Here is an 18,439-nt window from a genome sequence, read left to right as displayed (position 1 = left end):
AAATACAAGCGTTACACGTGTAAAAGATTCACGAGAAAAACTCGAAGCACGTGGAAAAAACGACGCTCTGGAAGTGTGCGCCTGTACTAAGCTGACTGCAGTACCCCCCCGCGATGCTTTTCATTTTTACTCCCCTCTGCTGCTGCTGGTTCCACGTGAAAAGGCACCGCAGTCAAGCCCTGCTCCAGAAGCCCGGCTGGGTGGCCCCTGGTGCTCGGTGGCACGCTGGGGACAGAGCCCGTGGGGCAGGAGCTGGCTGCAGGACCCGGCTCGGCTGAGGCTCGGATTCACCCTGCTGTAAAGCTCCCGGGTGTTACAGAGCAGAGTCACCTCCTCCCCTCCCACCCCCGCTGAAGCCAGCTGGACCTTGCCTAAGCAAAAATGTGAGGATCCTTGAAAATATGGAGACGTGGATTGCAAAATCTTCGCGGGAGACACGGCTTCTTTTTGTTTGCGTGTAGAACACCTCCCCTCCCGGGTCTGCTTATGAGAACTGAACCGGGTTGCTCAGGACATTGGAGAGAGATTGATTTGGTGCGGAGATGACTTTGTTGACTTGGAGGAGCAGGGCACTGGGTAAGCGTTCAGAAGATCTAGGTTCAGCCGAAGTCGGACTTCACACACACTTGCCGTTGCGTTGATCAGCAAACAATTTACCAGGGGCTGTGCCTCAGTTTCCCACTTGTGAGCTGAGGATGACATTTCCCCAGCTGCAGAGCTGCTGTGAGGATAAACGTCCACCCGAGATGACGTGGGGTTCAGGAGGGCGATGCAGGATGGAAAACCCAAATCTTACGAGACAGCAGGAAGCAATGGGATGGAATGAGGCCACACGGTTGCCACAGAACGTTGCACAACACCACAGTATCATTTTACTGGTTACTTTACCGGCACTTTTACTGTGCAAAAACCCTGGAGTTTGTACAATTCTAAAGTTTGTGCCTGGGCGTAAGGGTCATGCCAAGTGTCCATGGTACCGCTCAGGATTATGTCTTTTTTTGTGATGCTTGAGAAGGGGGGAAGCTGTAGTTTGCATGGGACAGCCATGAAAATATTTTAACATTGTAGACCAAGGTAAACAGCACATCATGATTTAATTAGTTATATATCCTCTTGGGGTTTTGTCTTGTTTTTATAGTGTCTCATAAGGGGATTTATTTAGCTAAGGATAATACGAGCCTTAGAAAAACCTGTGCAGAGCAGAAGGTATCGCCCTCCTCCTTGGACAATTATTGAACATGGAGGTCAGGGGACAAATTTTGTTTTTCAGGCCACTTTCCTTGCTGTTTCCTCTGCAAGCAAATAATGGTTTTACAAACCCTCACTCTTGATACACTTAAATGGGCATGGTACATCCAGAGAAACTCTGTGTTTACTAATATAAAACAGAAGAGATTAACGAGTATTTAAAACCACTCTGACCATTTTTATCTAGCGATTACTCCACCCCCATGTTGCCCAAAGAGCTTCTATATATGTGTTTGTTTAACCAGCAGTTTGAAATGCTCTTTGTTTCCAAAGTGTGTCCTGAGGAAATAGACTGTTAAACAAGATTGATACCAATTGATCCACAGATAGATATTTACATTGATGAATTTTCTCCTTTTACACTTGATATGCTCAGTATAACCAACAGATTTTTCATTTATTACACATAATGCTAGCAACCCACACCGGCGAATTTATTAAACACGCTGTTTTATGTATCAAGCTGAGAGACAGACAGCCCTGTACAGTAGATCCATATTTAAAATAGACGACTCATGTGGAGCATTTGTACTGAATTTAAAAGAATATATTATATGAAATCAATGGAAGTTTTGGTATTGATTTCAGAGGACTGGGATTTCACTCAGTATGGCTGTAACACACTGAAAGAATAGAAGATGTGGGGAGTGTTAGTTTAAAATGAAAAATAAAAAAGCAAGGGACGTTGCTGTGTTTAAGGCTGGGAAGACAGCAAAAGTAGGGAAAAGACCACAGCTGGCTGAAAAATATAGGGAGGAAGCAGGAGAATGTGACCAAGGAAAAACTCTCCTGATGATATTTTTCTGGGAAGGTGTTCCCAGCCAGGGGTGATTATAAATAGGCTACGCTGGGTGATTACATCATATGCAAAAGGCATGTTGCTTGGCTTTGGCACGATCATATGGATTAGCATGATTACAGCTTCTGGATTTGAAAAATAGCAGGCTTCCTTTTCTGGCTTGACATTTATTTATTTTTTTAAGAACAGTCCAGAGGAACAATCTTCTACCACCAACAGAGCGGAGGCATCATCCTCGATAGGCAAACGTCCAGAGCAGCCCAGCCCCACCCTCGGGGCTGATAAAAGGCTTTTTGAGCACCCAGCCCCAGCAGCACCTGGAACGCGTTGCCACAGGACGCTGTTGCCAGCAGCAGGAACCACAGCTCTGCCCAGCCCGGGAAATTCCTGTCTTCAGGGATGTCACTGCAAAATGATTACCACTATGGAAAATCTGATAACTATGTTTGTGGGGAGATATATATATATATATAAAAATAGACATACACATTTGTATGTGTCTATATGTATCTCCATATACACGCTTACTAACTCCCACCAAGGTAGGGAACACCATCTTAAATCCTGTGCTGTCCTACTTTCATCAGCTCACTTTATTGCTGGGAAGAACACACAAATTAAAAACTGAGTTCATCTGTTCTTCAAAATTCAGAATTTAAATGTAAATGAAAATGCCTTTTCCTAAGTCGCACCTATGTATTACTTACCTCTTTATAGTTTGAAGAGAAAAAAAAAAAGGATATACTTCGAGGCACACCGGTTGACTTTCCTCCTGCATCGTTCCCCTGTTCCCTACTGTGGCTCATCGCAAGGTAAATCCCCCAGCGTAGGCTCTCGGAGCTTATCTCCACTACAGGGAAGACAACTTGAACGGTCCCCTGTTGGAACACGTTTAGGAAGCCTCATGTTTGCTGATATGAAGTTGACCATGGCTCTGTAGGCAATGTAAATCAGGGTAATTAACGTTCATTGTTGGGCCAGTTAATCAAGATTGAATGCAGAGACCCAGACATTCAAACTCAGAGGTGGTTAATAAGTGTATTAAATTGCATCTTGGTAAGTACTTGTGACTCCTCCAGACGAGACTAACTGAGTCCACAACCACGAGACACTCTCTTGAAACAGTTTTTATACCATTATAACGATGGTAATTAAGGGATTTATTTTTTCCTACTTTGTAAGAAAATAAGGGTTACGCTTTTCCTTGGTCCATCCATCCATCTTCCTTTTTTGAACCTGCTGACCACTTCAGTCAAACCTGACGGTAGGGGAACAGTTTCAGACACGAGTTTGTGCAAGTTGTGTGACAATCAGCATCTGGATAGGGAGGAAAGATCCAAATTAATGTCCTCACTGAAAGAATTGCGGTTCGAACCCTACCCACATGCAGCCGGCAAGCCAGACAGCACCTACGCACTGCTGGCCCACCAGCCAAGTCGTCGCTCCAGATCTGCACGCTCGCACCGGCACTGGGCACCCGCGCGGGCTGTGGATCCTGGGCTGAGCGAGGAAAACACGGGGGAGTGGGAGAACGACGGAGCACGAGCCTTTCCAAAGAGGCTTCCCTAGCCCGCTCCTCGGGGAACAACGTGCTGCTTGCCCTAGTGATGCTCCTGGTGCGGCTGCAGCTGGAGCGGCCACCATACAGCTTAAGGACCTTCCGTGTGGGAATCGCTAGTACCAGTACGGCTGCCCTCACTGCAGCAACGGCCCCTCTTCGGATGCGTTTGCAGGGCAGCGTCACTGAGGGGACACCTGCTCATTAATAAGCTTCAGGTTAAATTTAGAAACTCTCCTGAATTTGCTTCCAGGTTTTTTTATCGCTGCGCTAAAATCTTTAATGTCGATTCTTTTGAACATCCTGAAGGGATCCAGGCACTCAGTCCTAAATATTTAAGAGCCAAAATATTAAGTAGAGCAGTAATGAAGAGCTGCAACAAAGGTATTAACAGAGTCATTTTCCTCCATTACTAAACAAACCCAGTGTCCACGTAACAACATCACAGAACTGTTATTAATTAATAACGAGTTGTTAAGCGTGAGCAGCCGTTTATATTGTTTTGAAACGCTCCGATAGCAGCAAGCCTCTTGCTTTAGCGGTTGTGACTCTGCATAGTCATCTGGTGGCCCCACGCCCTCTGTTCGCTCCAGCTCCGTTAGCTGGGATTACTGTGAGGGGGTCGCATTATTTCACGTGATTATGTTTTAGGAATAATATTTAGACATCCATGATGAGACTGAAGAGGGGAGGAGGTGTTCTGAGGTGGCAAGATTTTCACACCTCCATTTCAGTAGGGGAAGGTGAAGCAGAAGGAGACAACATGGGGTGTAACAAGGAAAAAAAAAAGGTAGTTCCCCTCCCTCTTGTAAACACCGTCTCTTGTACTCAGGCTGCCAATGCTGCCAAACCTAGGAGTTTATAAACACTACAGAAACACCACCTTCGCAGTGCGACTAACGCACTGCTGACTCCCATGGGTTCTAGGCTGTCACCTCGAAAATGCATTTTACCCGAGATGCGCTGACTGGAGATGCAGGAAGCAACTTGATTTCAAACCTCGACTCTCCCGAGCCAGGGAAGGGGAAACAGCGGAACTGTAACGTTGGGAAGAACCACGGCTGGCTCCCCAGCCAGGAGGAATGAGAGGCATGTGGGCTAGGCAGGTAAACAAACACATCTCTGGATGTTTGCTAAAATGCCCAAGCGTTTCATCTAGGCAAGAGTAAACATTATCGGCTCAATTTCTTACAGCATGAAAAGTGTCCGCGTGTAATATCGTGTGTTAGGTGGCAGATGCAGTCTGGAGAACGAGAGATCCAGCTCTGCCCGAGAATACAAACCAAGGCTTTCAAGGGCTGGATTAACTGCATGTTAAGTGAATAGCATCCCCCCACCCCGCAGTGTTTGTTCATTTTCAAACACTTACTTGCTTCTGAATAAACGTGAGATCAGAGGTAAGTGTAACTTGTCATTGCGGTGCTGTCTTCGCTGAATTTCATGACCCAATGATACATCACAGATAGTAACAGGAATCCTGTGAGATCGTTTCCTTCCAGACTAGGTACACAAACCCTTTTTTTAGCACTAAGCTGTAATGGAGCCTTTGGAGATGTCTAATTATTATCCCTTTTTACAGGGGGATGTAGGGCCAGCACTGGTGTAAGGGTCTCGAATAACCCTGTGAGCCAGCGGCATAAGGGCTGCGTTTGCCTGTGGTAAATCCCCTTCAAAATTAGGAACTAGGCTAATGGGGTTTGATTATGAGGTATAATTTTTTCAGTGAAAACCAACCTGAATGTGATGGTGAAATATTTAATCAGATGGCAATGATAAATACGACTTAGTAGGTGACAAATTAGGACAACTCCCCCCGTATGCTTATCGTCTCAGATAACTGTGATTGAATCACATGTAGTATTGCTTCATAATCAATTGGTCGATACCGGGTGCCATCAGGTTTTCCTCGGTGCAGCTCACGCAAGGCACATGGAGCACGTTGCCTGTCCTGGCAAAGGACGGGGCCTGGCTGCAAACGTCTCTTCCCAGGTCCGTGCTCCCGGCGGTCGCACAGAAAGTCTGTTAGCTGGGCTCGAGTGCCTGCGGTCGTCTGCAGAGACGGCTTGGAACGACGGCTCCGAGAGAGAATTATGAATTTCCTTGTTCGTGTCAGTGAAGCACCAAGATCGAAATTGAATTATTTTCAGATGTCAAAACACCACTTAGCAGGGGTCTTTTACTTAGTAAAATTAGCTCTCATTCTCTGCTTTTATGACTATGATTAGTAAGATTTTTATTTTTTTTGACATTGTAGACCTAATTCCATTTCTTTTGCTACAGCAGTTTTTCCAATTACTTTTGTCAGTTATATCCCAGTCCTAAATTTGCCTAGTTTCCATGTGGGTGAATTTGGTTCATGCCATACCTAACGAAGGACCGACAGCCAATTGTTAGTGGAGATTCAGAGCATTAGCAGGTTTTGGAGGTGCCATCTGGTCTTTGATGGCTCAGCTTTTAGTTAAAAAATAATAAAAATTAACAACAACCAAAAAAAATCCCCAAGCCCTCTGTCTCCAACTGTTATGGTTGGAAAGCAGTAGGAAAAAAACAAACCAAAATATTGACACTTAAAACCATGAATAGAATGAAGTCAATACAAAATTATCCCAATGACAGCCTAAAAGAAAAAAGGACCAAAATCTATGAATTGCACTTTTTTTTTTCTTTGTGAAATGTTGGCTTAGTTGAAGAATGACTTAAATATCTAAAGTGATCACGCTCAGTACTCTGCTCTTTATGGCAGGAATGAGGGGAGAAAGGGAGTGGATATAATAGTACGATGGCTCTTAAACATCTGAGCAATTTACTGTGAGTGGTATCCTATTTTCACAATTCATGGATCTTGTCCTGAGAGTGAAGTTTGGAAGAAAGTCATCCCTTCCTTCTCCTCGTGCCAACTTTCCTACAGATCAATTCTTCACCAAGACTCAAAGATGGTAGTATGTTCTGTCTGCCACAAGTAATATTATCTCGAGAAACTCTGATTTACGTGCATAGATCCAGTTTTGATGAAATTTCCAATACCATTCTGTAAATATATGTCATTTATATGTCATTACTGTATTTAAGAGAATGCATGTGCCTTTCTAAACAAGTCAGGTCAGACCAGACAGTTCAGGCCAAACTGGGGTAAACGGACATTTGCTGCAAGGTGTTCCTGCTGTCAGACACTACTTTCAGCAAGAGACAGCGTCGCTGCTCCATTTTCTCTTCAAACCAAGGAAATTATTGTTAGTTCATACATTGTCTCCCAAAACGGTTGAAACAGACTTTAGTCTTCATCAGGGCAGCTTCAGTGCAGCCCTTAAAACTGAAAGAGGGAGCCAGAATTGGTGGGGAAATACACTGAGGCTGAGCAACTGGCAGCTGGGACAGAACTAATTAAATTTAATCGCTGCCCCCAAGTATGATTGAATACAACAGGACATCTTTGCTGTTTTGTTGGCCAAGGTCACTTCAGACAGCCATTTCTGGTATAAATTTAAAAAAAAAAACCCCTAACAACCAAAACAATCCCCCACATTCCCGCCTACGAAGCGCAGTTGTTGCATCGTAGCCCCATGCGCGCGGGCTGATCAAACTGGTCTGGGACCTGCTGGTTTTAACGTCAGCCAGTTAACTCGTGATCTGAAGTCACGCTGACGCAGCAGCGCTGGCTAGCAGGGCTACCCCCATCTGTAACGTTCCCCTGCCAGCTTTTACAATCCGTCCGCTTTTATACCTGCGGCCCCTTCATGCCGTCTGATCGTTCCCCGCGGCAGCGTGACTGGTGCACCACAACCGCGGTGCGTCACCCGTGCACGTCAGGTCACCTACCCGCTGTCCCTCAGCGCGCACCGTCCACTCAAGGGCAGGGGGCTCTTCGGGTGCGGCTTTTTTGGGGAGGTGCGCGGGTGAGGGGGGGCTGTGCGAGGCCTGGGCGCCTGCCTGGTTGCTCCAGATGTGCCGTGGTTGCTCCAGATGTGCCGTGGTTGCTCCAGATGTGCCGTGGCCACACCGTCGGCAGGTGAGACGCCGAGCAGCTGCTGGGCCACGTGCTCCAAAGGGCTGCAAGGTGATGCGGTTGTGCAAGGGGCACAGCGTTAGTGCTCCCGAGCCCGCTGCTGGGGGAGCCGGGACGAAGCCTTCCAGAGGAAGAAAACAACTCGACCAGGCTGGGGTAGTTGTATTTAGCTCAGCCCAGAAGTACTTTTTAAGGCCCTTTGTAAATAGGAGCTTGGCAGAGAGTTAGCTGCGAGTAGAACCGACGCAGCGTTTGGACGTTAAATGAAGATCAGCCCATTTCCCTCGCAAACCTCCCGCTTTCCAGCTAGTTCTGGCTGTAACTTGGTTATCTCTGATTACAAGTGTCCAACAGCTTGAATGTTAATTTAGTTATGTTAGCTAAGGTGCAGTCTACTCTACAGACTTTAACTAGATTAAGAGACAGATCAGCTATAATTGGAGTCCCTGATTGAATTAGATTGGGATTACAAATATAATTGGATACTACCCTATTTGAGACACTTCAAAGGAAATACATCTCCAGAGCATGAAAGCTGAAAAATCAACAGAGCTTTGGAAATCCTCGGTCCTGTTTCCTGTGTGGACGTAGCCAGTCCTGCGTCGCTCCAGTGCCTTCTGCAGACAGATATTTTTAAAAAGACAATTGCACTGGTGGAAACTATAAACCAGACTTCTGACACACATCCGCAAGTCAAAGGCAACATAACCCTGCAGCTTCATAATCTTGCCCGTGCTAGTGATACAGCCAGATTAGGGTAAAACTGTGCCTGAAAGGAGCTTTAAAACCTAGTAACAAGTCCTAAGTATGGACTAATAGGCCTCAGGTTTTGTTGTAGGATATAAGCTAGGAGCCACAGTTTAAGCAAAGAATTCCTTTTGCTGACATGGCTTTTGCAGACATTTCCATTTGAAAAGAGCAGTTGGTTGAACAATGGTCTCAGCCCTGGTTCAGTGCTTGACACCTTGCAGCATGTAAAGGACAAAAGCCTGAAAACTTTTGTGTTTTTTTTTTCATATGATATCTTTTCCTGTTTGTGGCCTTTAGTCTTTGCACTACTGTGAGCCTCCAGCCACCAGAGCTCTGGTTAAGTAGGTCACACCATAAACACTCTTATCAGAATAACAGCAGGCTCAGACCTGAGTAGGAAAAACCTAGAGAATACGTTTTGCGGAAGAGAAACAAAACAACTCTCACAGCCTCTTCACTGACCAGCCCTGGGACAAAATGAAATTAAAATTCAGCCCTCAGAGTATCTGGTCTTGTTCCAGTCCGAGTCTCCACGCAGATACCGACAGCATTCAGAGCGTGGCCGTGATGCTCCGTTCTGCTCCCGGCACAAAATGACTTGAGGTCTCTTGAGCCTTCAGCGCCCTGGCCCCATTTGGTCTCCTTTACGCGCCCCTCAAAATCCCCAAACATTCACCCTGGTGTGGAAATTCGTTACACGAGAGGCATTTTCAGGGCGAACACCCAGCGTGGGGTGCTTTTTGTTCTTTTCTGGATGTTCCCTTTTTTCTACCTTCTCCTTTGGGCTTCATCACAAACTTGCCCCTCAGGGAAAGCGCGCTGGCCCAGCTGTACGCTGCTCGCCCCTGGAGTCTCAGCGTGCCTTCTGCGTGGGAAATATTGTTTAGAAAATAAAAATGGCCTCAGCAAATCTATAATCCCTTGACCCATTCCTTGTAACACTCAATCCTGGCTCCCTCCACAAAAACTCAAGAGCAGCCAGGCACCTTTGCAGGACGCTCAAACAAGCTGGAATTACAGTTAATAAATTGTAACCCGCACGCTTGTGTTGCCTCACACTCTTTCTGCTGATTAATTGTTAACAGCATCTCTGTTTAAAGGTACTCCGGGACAAATTGGATCCTGATTTATTTTTCTGACATCCCACAGTTAGGTATTTTCAGGGAAGAAGACAAATGCATTAAAGTAATTCCGTGTCCCAAAGTGAGACCTATAACCATGAAAAAAAAAGGAGATATGGGACTCTTGGCTCCTTTGTGTAAGAGATCATGGATATCTAGGAGAGGTTTTATTTATACGTCATTTGTATACACAAGATTTATGCTTGCAATTAAGTTTCAGTGTAAATTAGCCTAGCCTGTGTGTCTGTTTAATTGCAGGTGCAAATCAAGTCAGTAAAACATCTTTTTCTGCCTCTCTTGGGTTTGTAAGCAGCTCACATCTGAGCTTCAAAACTCTGTGCTTATATTTTGCAGATGACAGTCGTGCCTTGAAAAAAGCACCACAGATCCTAGCTCTCCTAAAGCTTCAGCCAGGAAATGCTCTTTTATACATTTTAATTAAAGCGGTTATTCAACAAGAAGCCCTTCTTGTTAGGTTTAGGTGCATAAATTCACGCAATTTTGCACATCAAGAGAGTAAATCGTATACAAATATTGATATATGTTGAAACTATTGATACAGCCGAACAGGTATCTGTCTTCTACTCAAGATTTTCCAATTTCTAAGCCTGGTGTTATGTGACAACTTTAGCATGAGCAATCTTTATCTCTGTGCTAGTTAATTGAGAGGGGTCAGATTACTTGAAGGAGCCAGTCACTTCGGGGTGGGGGTTGCTGTAATTTAGGGCATCAGGAATTTTGACTCCAAGAACAATTCCCTTCAAACGTCTCTTTTCATCTCCGAGATTAACTTTTACATTTTCGAGGAGGAGGGGAGGATAGATGGGGTTGGGGAGCAAACCAGAAGCACCGAAGAGATTGGCAGTCACCTTGAGTGTACTAAAGGGTGACCAAAGAGAGGAAAAAAATTGCAATTTCCTTTATTTACTAAGCTTGCTCCATTCCCAATTGTGTATGACTTGGCAACGATATATTGATTTTTCAGGAGTTTCTTTTTACAATTACAAAAGAAAACAAAATTACTGATTGGGAAGGAAAACTTCTTTGTTCTGTTTTGTAAAAGAAACAGTTTTTTGTGTGTTCGGAAGAAATAGAAATGCATTACAGGAAGAAAAAGAGAAGGAAGAAGATGATGCCACAGAAGTCAATACAGAGAATTAGGTGAAATAGAACATCTTGTATGTTTTTTAGAAAATCATTTTTCATACACTAAATATGTTTGCAGACTTGTTTTCTACAAACCTTTTCAAGTTGCAATTTGGGTCTGAAGCTATACGCCTCCCGAGAGGTTTTCAGATGGCTGAGAAATCTTTTGCATTTTTTTGGGAAAAGCAAAAGATTAGGAAGACCTCAGGCCTCCAGAGACCGGCTGAAGCAATCGTGAGATGCATGCGTCTTTGTCATCCCTACAGCCACATCAAAGAAGGTATAAACTTATTGCCGGGGGGTTGAAAGCCCTGACGACGCGACATCACGGTGCAGGGTGTTACCTCCACGTGACACAGCGAGCGGAGAACTCGGTGCCGAGGTGGCACATCCTCACCCACCGTACGCACGACACTGAACGCCCAGACAGGCTTTATGAGAGAGTGTTGTCTGACCTCGCTGTGAGCGAGCGATGGGGAAATCAAGGCTGAATAGCTGGAATTTTGAATGCTAATGCCGCTCTCAGAGACGGTATCACCTCCTACAACGATCAGGGAGCAGTCCAGCACCCTCATTCCCCCCCGCTATTTACCTTGGGCACTCAGCGTGCTCAGGACGGTGCAGACACGGACGATGGCACAGCCCAGGTGGCTTACAGGCAGGAGACCTGGTGTTCTCTCTCAGGGTGAAGTTACGGTTTGGGACGAGCCAAGACACCGACTCACTGCCATCCCTGTGTCCAGCCAGGGGCACGAAGAGGAAGGAGGGCGCACCAAGTCTTTAGATCTGGTTTTCATGTTCACGGAGCCGAAGCCTCCCAGTTCAGTTCGATGACATTTGAGCATCAGCACTAACCAGCAGCGTGGCTAAACCAGCCTCTGCTCCCACCTCTTTTTTTGTTCTTTTTATGCTGCACTGGCTGAAAAATAACCCAGTAAAAAAAAGTTGCTAGCTCAGCTGGATCGGCTCCTCAGACCACAGCCACAAAACGTGCTCGTGGGTCCATGTGGCGAGGAGGGGAGGCACGTGGGGCCGGACCACGCCGGCCACAGGCTGCAGCTCCGGCCATCCTCGCTACCTGCACCAGCCAGGTCTCTCCCTTTATTGGGTTCTCGTTAGCGCAGCCTGGACAGGGCAGGCTCAGATCTCGTGTGTGCAGCAGCATTTCTGCTTCTGAGAAGGCTGTGCAGGGTTTTGGTGTTTTTTGGGTTGTTTTTTTTTTTGTCACGAATGTAACTTCACCTCTAGGAAAGGGGAAATTAGTCTGCAATTATGTAATTATCAGCCACCCTGAAGCTCAATTAATGCGTTCTGTAACTCTTCCAGAAAAGGGGGAGGTCTGTTGGATGCATGGTGTAAATAGAAACGACGGGGATTTCTCCCTCCAGCTTTGTTTCTCTCTATTTCTAATTGCATTACTAAGGGGGCACGTAAAGAGGGCTGAACTCAGCTCAGTTTGGGTTTACATCTGCAGCTCCTGGCCGGTGCTGGTTTGCTGCGCGTCGCCGGACTGTGCGTTCGCGCCGGCCCTGCCCGTATGAATGGAGTTGCTTCAGCACGAGGAATTTTGCTGCGATAGCCTGGGGCAGCCGTACACAAACAAACAGCCTCTCGGAAGGAAGGAATACTCGCAGTGAGTAACCCAGGATAGAGTTTCCCGGGCTCGGGTGCATTTCCCTCAGTCGTGGAGTTGCACAGTGCGGGCATAATGTTTTTCTTTTTAAAATCCCCTGCCCCCGCTCTTTGCGGTGAATCGCTGGGGGTGTTCCCCAAGGTTAAGCAGCTTTTCAAATATTTAGGTGTCTACAGAGAGTTAATCAGGAGCAGGGACTCCAGAATAAGGTTTCACGTAGATAAAGACTTAAGAAGGACTTGAAATTTCAGGAAGCAAGGAAAGGCTTGATCACGTCACAGCACAAACACCACGTTTGCTTGTCCCGGGGGGGTGCAGCCTCCCCTCCACGCTCTGCCATGGCTCCGCGGTGAGTTTGCACCAGCGAAAAATCCCGAGGGTGCTGATTTCCTACTGCGCTAGGACCCGGTCCAGCCAAAGCACGCTCCTGTAGTACAAGAGGGGAAGGACAAAGTCACCCATAAATTCACCTGTGCAGTCTCCATAAACCCTGAGGAGTGGGATGTCCAGCTCTCCCCTCGTGCCATTGCTCTGGAGAGCAGCGTCTCCTCCCGCGTGCACCCTCCAGACCTTTGGCTTGGTCCTCGCCCGGACGGGGTGGGGTAGGTGGCCTTCGTCACCAGCGCCGTGACCTAACGGCTAGGCTCTGCCCCGCAGCGCCGGCAGCCCACCGGCTTCCCTTCTACCTTACCCCCTGCTTGCAACGTTTATCCCGGAAAAACCGATTTTATTTCATCAAGCCCTCTGTGTAATTACGTGCTATCTGTGAAATATGATGGAAGTTCCATCCATGCATGTGCAAAAAAAGAGGAAAAAAGTTTTAATTCTCTAGTGCCTGTTTGAGGAGATATTTATGCAAACTTCCATAATTTTGGGAACCTACTATTACATGGCAGCTGACGGCACTTCTGGAAATGAATGACTACTATTCAGCGCACTCAGTGTTCATATCAAGCAGTTTCTTGATACAAACTGTTCGGTTTCGGGTTACTAACTCCCACGATATTTGATGTTTCATTTAGAACTGAAGTTCCTAGAGAAACAAATGGTTGTAAGAGAAGTCTTTCTTCTGTGGATCTGTAAAGTAATCTTAAAACATGTGATAATAAAGAAAAGCTTGAAAACGTGGGGTCTCTGTGGGGTTCACCCCAAGGTCACAAACCCCCAGAAAGTAAACAGAACATTTCCAGTATATATATATATCTCCAGTATATATATTTTTTCCAGCATATATATATCTCCAGTATTTATATATATACAGTGTATGTATATATATAAATGTCAGATAACTTTAAGATAATTTTGGAGCTTTTGGGGTAATTGAAGTGAATATTTGTTTTGGGGTTTCTTTTGTTGGGTTTTTTCCCTCTCTGAATACCTGTGAGGCATAATGCCGTGTTTATCTCACTCTTATGTGAAATTTATTCATCCAAACGCAGTGCATATTTGTTTTTTCAGATACTGTCAATGATACCTGAATAAAACAGGCAGAGGAAATCAGATTTCAGCCTGCTGGGAATATGAGCTTCAGTCGCTTTCTGGTTTTAGTCTGATGATCACAGTGGGTAAATAGATTGTGGAGATACAACTTGGAAAAGGTATGAAAAATAAGGAGAAGAAATTTCGAGGGAGGCAGATGGCAGGAAGTGAAGGAATAGGCAAATGAAAAGAAACACACATTCTAGGGCTGGGGAGGACGGGACGTCACCGTGATCGATCGGCTCCGAGTGACAGATTCTTCAGAGGTAGAAAGACACCTCAGCAAGATTGGGTTTAACTAAGTGCGCAGATCCACGGTGGGCTTCTAGCCATGAAACAGATTTGCCAAATTGCCTTTGATTCCTTATATTTATGAGTTTAAAAAGCATGTAAAATATTTTTACTTTTTTTTTTTTCCTCTCTCCAGGAAAGAATAAACGTAAATAACGCAGGAGAAGGCTGAGTTCAGCAGTGTGGAAGCGGTGCCCACCTGAATCCCGATGAATCTGAGATTAGGGCATGTGGGATCGAGTCCATGTGGAGTAAGACGCTGGGGACAAATCAGAGCATCCAGGGAAGAAAGCTTTTGTCCAGGGAGCTGGTTATCGCTGTGCTGGTAGAGCTCATCATCGCTGTCTTCTAGGGACAGGACATCTCTGCAGGGCATTTGCACAGCGCTGTTCCGGCAGTGCCTGAGCACCAGAGCTTGATTTTAGGACCTAACGAGGCGGGGCGAAGGTGCCTATCTCAGTCAATAACCACTTTTGATACTGGACATCATCGGATGCTCAGGGAAGATGGTGTAAAAGACTGCAAGATAATCAGCCACCACATTAGGTTTCATCTTGACCTGCAAATCAGAGCATAGATTAGACCCTGAAGCCTGAGGTTAAACAACGCTTGCAGAAATGCCATTAACGATAACAGTTAAACAAAGATAGTTCTGTCATCCAGTCTGTGCACAAAACTTTTAAAATCCTTGTCTCGGTGGCCACGAGTCCCACAGTGCAATAAATCACTTCACTGAAAAAGCGTTTCCTATGAATTTGCTGTCTAACATAATAAAATATCTCTTGAATGTCATGTCCCCTTTTTACGTGTCTCTCTTCAAATTTTAAATGATTTTACTTCATGCTGGAGTCGGGCTATTGTTCAATCTCTAAAAGCTTCTTGCCTGATTTTCAGAAGTGCTGAGCACCCACAAACCGAGTCAGCGGGCTCTGTAAATGTTCAAAACCCTTTTAAGACCAGGGCCGGTCGGGATGTGCAGCCAGTTCACCGGTGCCATTGATTCGAGCCCGTTTGATGGAAAGGATTTCCCAGTTAGCGGACAGTGGGGATCACACCTTGGGAATGTGTGCTTCAGAAAGGGATACAGTCACCGCTCCGAAGAAGCATTTAAAGAACGAGCCCAAACCCCAGTTGCTCCAGCTAACAACTTACCTTCCACAGCTCTAAGTAGTATTTAATCTTCTGAAGAATAATTACTGCTTGCAAACATGTTAGCAAGAACAGCGCAAGATCGGCCCAGAATCCATATGTTACAATTATTGGGTCTTGCTGTGGTAATGTGGGTGGGCTGAAGGCTGATTTTTTAAATAAAAGATGCGCAGGGAGAGAGCGAGAGTGCAGTTGAACCGGCCCGTAGCGCCGAGGCTGTTCTGTATCTGAACTTACTCAATGGAAGTAAAATATTTTGCTTATAAAGAATTTTCATAAACATGTCTTCGGATGTGTATTAGAGGTACGTCTTAGGATGTGCATTAGGAGTAAGCTAAACAAGATGGTATAAACACAGGGATGGCCTGTAATAGGAGAATGAATGGCCTGCCTCCGCTCCCTGCGGCAGCCCCGGCCGAGGCTGCGTGCCCGGCTGGAGCGAGGAGCCGCAGAAGATCAATGCCCCGACCAGGCGCTCGCTGTTTAAATCTGGGAGAGAGATGCCTAAATATAGAAGCGCACGGCTAATTCCAGGATCCCGTTTGGAAAACGTCTCTAAATTGCGACCACGTCTTTCTTACCTTCAGCTAAAATTAAAGAGGGCAGATCTCCCTCAAGGGACGTCTTGCCAGAAACTCCTAAAATCTGCTCAGGCAGAGGAAAGAACAAATCAAAGAGAACGGGGAGATTTTATTGGGTTTACTGTTAAACATTTATCCAAAGTGTCCTGCCGGATTTTGAAAGGCATTTAGGCGTTGGAAGGTACAGAGAGGCACGTCAGAGGGCTTTCGAAAGAGCCCCAGCAGGTCAGGTGCCCGATTCCCACTGAAATTCAGAAATGCCTCAAAATTACTTTCCCTTTACTTTTATCTTCTGGCCTTGATTCCCATAAAACCCCAAACCTAGGGAAACCTCAGCTTGAAAAATCAGATGTTCAGCATTTAAAAATCTGGTAGATGCCTAAATATAGATGCAAATGTCTAATTTGAGACTTCCACTAAACTTCTGTTTTAAAACTACTACCACATCTAACCTATATAAAGACACAAATCCGCCCTGAATAATAATAATTGAATTCAAATGCTTTCATCCAGATAAAGTGCAGCAATTGAATTAAAATCTGCAAGGATATTTGGAGCCAGGGTGGACAGTGTAAGTTATAATCTAGTTTATGGTATAAAGTACTAATTATACGTCCATGGTATTCATCAGGCAAAAACGTTTCCTGTGTGATGTAAAATAAGTATGGTAAAGATTAATTTAATTATGCATTTTATAGATGAAACTATGTTTCTAATATTTTGTAACTAACAATAACTTTAAAGGCAACAGTAAATGTATAGTATTTTGGAACCTTAAGAGATTAAAATAAATAACATATGGACCAAAATCATGCGTGAGGCCTGGATTACAGTTTTGCTAACATCCCTTTTGGAAGTACGATACTTTACTGACAAATAAGGCCAGCAAAAAAGCCAGCTCAATATAAACTCAGTCACTTTGGCCAGAAAAGGACTTTTTACTAGCAAAACTGGGAACTGATTTAAGCTCAGCTGACAAAAAGCCAATACGTTTTGTGCTGGTGAGGTTCGACAGTTCCGAACCAGTCCGGGTTCTGGCACCGCGGTACGAGCAAATCCGCGAGGAATAAGGAGCCGCGCATTTCGCAGCCGTCAGCACTGTCCCTTGGCAGGTTACAAAATAAATTAGAATTTCCACCTCCTTTATCTAACTCTCATCTTCCTGCTTGCAGCTCTGCCAGGGTATTTTGGAGCAAGGCGCACGGTTGAGTTCTCGTGCCGCGGCAGCGCCCGGGTTGTAGCGTCCTCCCCCCGCGGCGGGGTCTGCTCTGCGCCCCGGGGCCGGTGCTGCGCGGAAAGGTGAACTTCGGTGAAGTTGGAGCAAAGGGAAACATCGCTCTCGTTCTCTCTGTGCCTCATCTTCAGACGGGGATTAGCGTTGTTACCTCATCACCCGCGGCTCCTGGGCGACGTATGACAAACGCATTAGAGGAGGGGCCGTGCTAACAAAACAACAAGAAGTTTGCTTTCTTGACGGAGTAATTAATTTCGATGGTTCTTTGCTGAAGCGGTGGCTCTGCTCTGTGGATAGGCGTCAGATCATTCCTGTGAGAAAGGCGGCGAGGGGCACGAGCAGCAGCTGTGGAAACCATTCGCGCTCTGACGGCGCTGCTGGTGAGAGCCCCGCCGCGTAACGAGCAGAGACAATTTCCACGCAATAGCGAACAAAGAATATCGACGTGAAGATTGTCTACGGGAACTCCCTCTTGCCCAACCTTTCTTCTTTTTTTCACCCATTCCCCTGTTTATTTTGGAGCCTTGGCCTGATTAAGGTCCCCGTTTTGTGTTTCTGCTCGGTCTCGTAGGCGGCATCGCTAACAGCTTGGTGCTATTTAGTTTTATTTGCTCTTAAAATGAACAAGGCATTCTTAGGATGTGTTATGTGATACTACTGTTTTGTTACTTCCCCCGGATAATAAACAGTCTGGAAATTAATGATTTATAAAGGGTTAGTGTTTGTGTGACACAAAGTGGGACAAGCGGCTTCACTCGGGTCCCGCTTGCGCCTGTAACACCAAATATTTTAGATGATTCACCTCCGATTTGCATTTGTTCAGACCCCTGCCCAATGCACTTCTCTTAACACGCCTAAGTCAAACGAACATTTAGCGCTAAGGAACCCAGCAGAAGTCACGGCTGTATTTTCTTTGCAATGGAATACATACACAGCTGAGTTACATTAGAGAGGGACAATTCTGCGTGGTAAACCCCAACCGGGCCTCGTTTGTTGTACAAATAAGCTTCGGCCCTCCAGGATTTAGGAAGACAGAGCATCAGCCCCTCGCACAGCGCTGCCGGCAGCCGCTCTCCCCTGGGCTCGGCCATCAGCTGTGACTAACCTGGTCTGCCGAGTCACGGCGAGCTCCGAGGCAGCTGCGGTTTCCAGTGATCCACGACTCCCTCCACGTTGCTTCCTCCGTGCACCACAGTCCTTCCTGTGCTGGCACATCTAGTAGTGAAATCAGTCTGCCATCCAGTTCGGGGCACTGATCCAGCTTCAAGACACACCCCAGCCCCCCCGAGCAGAGGACGGAGAGCTCGGGAGGGGAGTGGGGAAGGTGTCATGGGGCAGGAATCCTCCGAGCCCCTTCCGCCACCGAGCCGTGGCCACAGATGCCACAGTTCAGTCCGCAGGTTTTGGACGCTTTGGGTAGCTACGGGTTACGTCAGGCACAGTGAGG

The 18,439-nt window shown here is 46.1% G+C and overlaps 1 long non-coding RNA gene across 1 annotated transcript; it reads right to left on the bottom strand.

Annotated features, from left to right (window-relative positions):
* Positions 1 to 11,938: 11,938 nt before the first annotated feature.
* LOC129214234 (uncharacterized) lies at positions 11,939 to 18,384 on the bottom strand. Its single transcript, XR_008579634.1, has 3 exons — positions 18,098 to 18,384; positions 14,228 to 14,587; positions 11,939 to 12,685 (listed from the first exon to the last, which is right to left on the bottom strand). It is a non-coding gene; the product is annotated as an uncharacterized LOC129214234 (long non-coding RNA).
* Positions 18,385 to 18,439: the final 55 nt, after the last annotated feature.

The sequence above is a fragment of the Grus americana genome, chromosome 17 (genome assembly GCF_028858705.1).
Source record: "Grus americana isolate bGruAme1 chromosome 17, bGruAme1.mat, whole genome shotgun sequence".
Taxonomy (NCBI): Eukaryota; Metazoa; Chordata; class Aves; order Gruiformes; family Gruidae; genus Grus; species Grus americana.
Note: the sequence above shows the minus strand (reverse complement) of the source record. Positions and strands in the feature narration are given on the sequence as shown.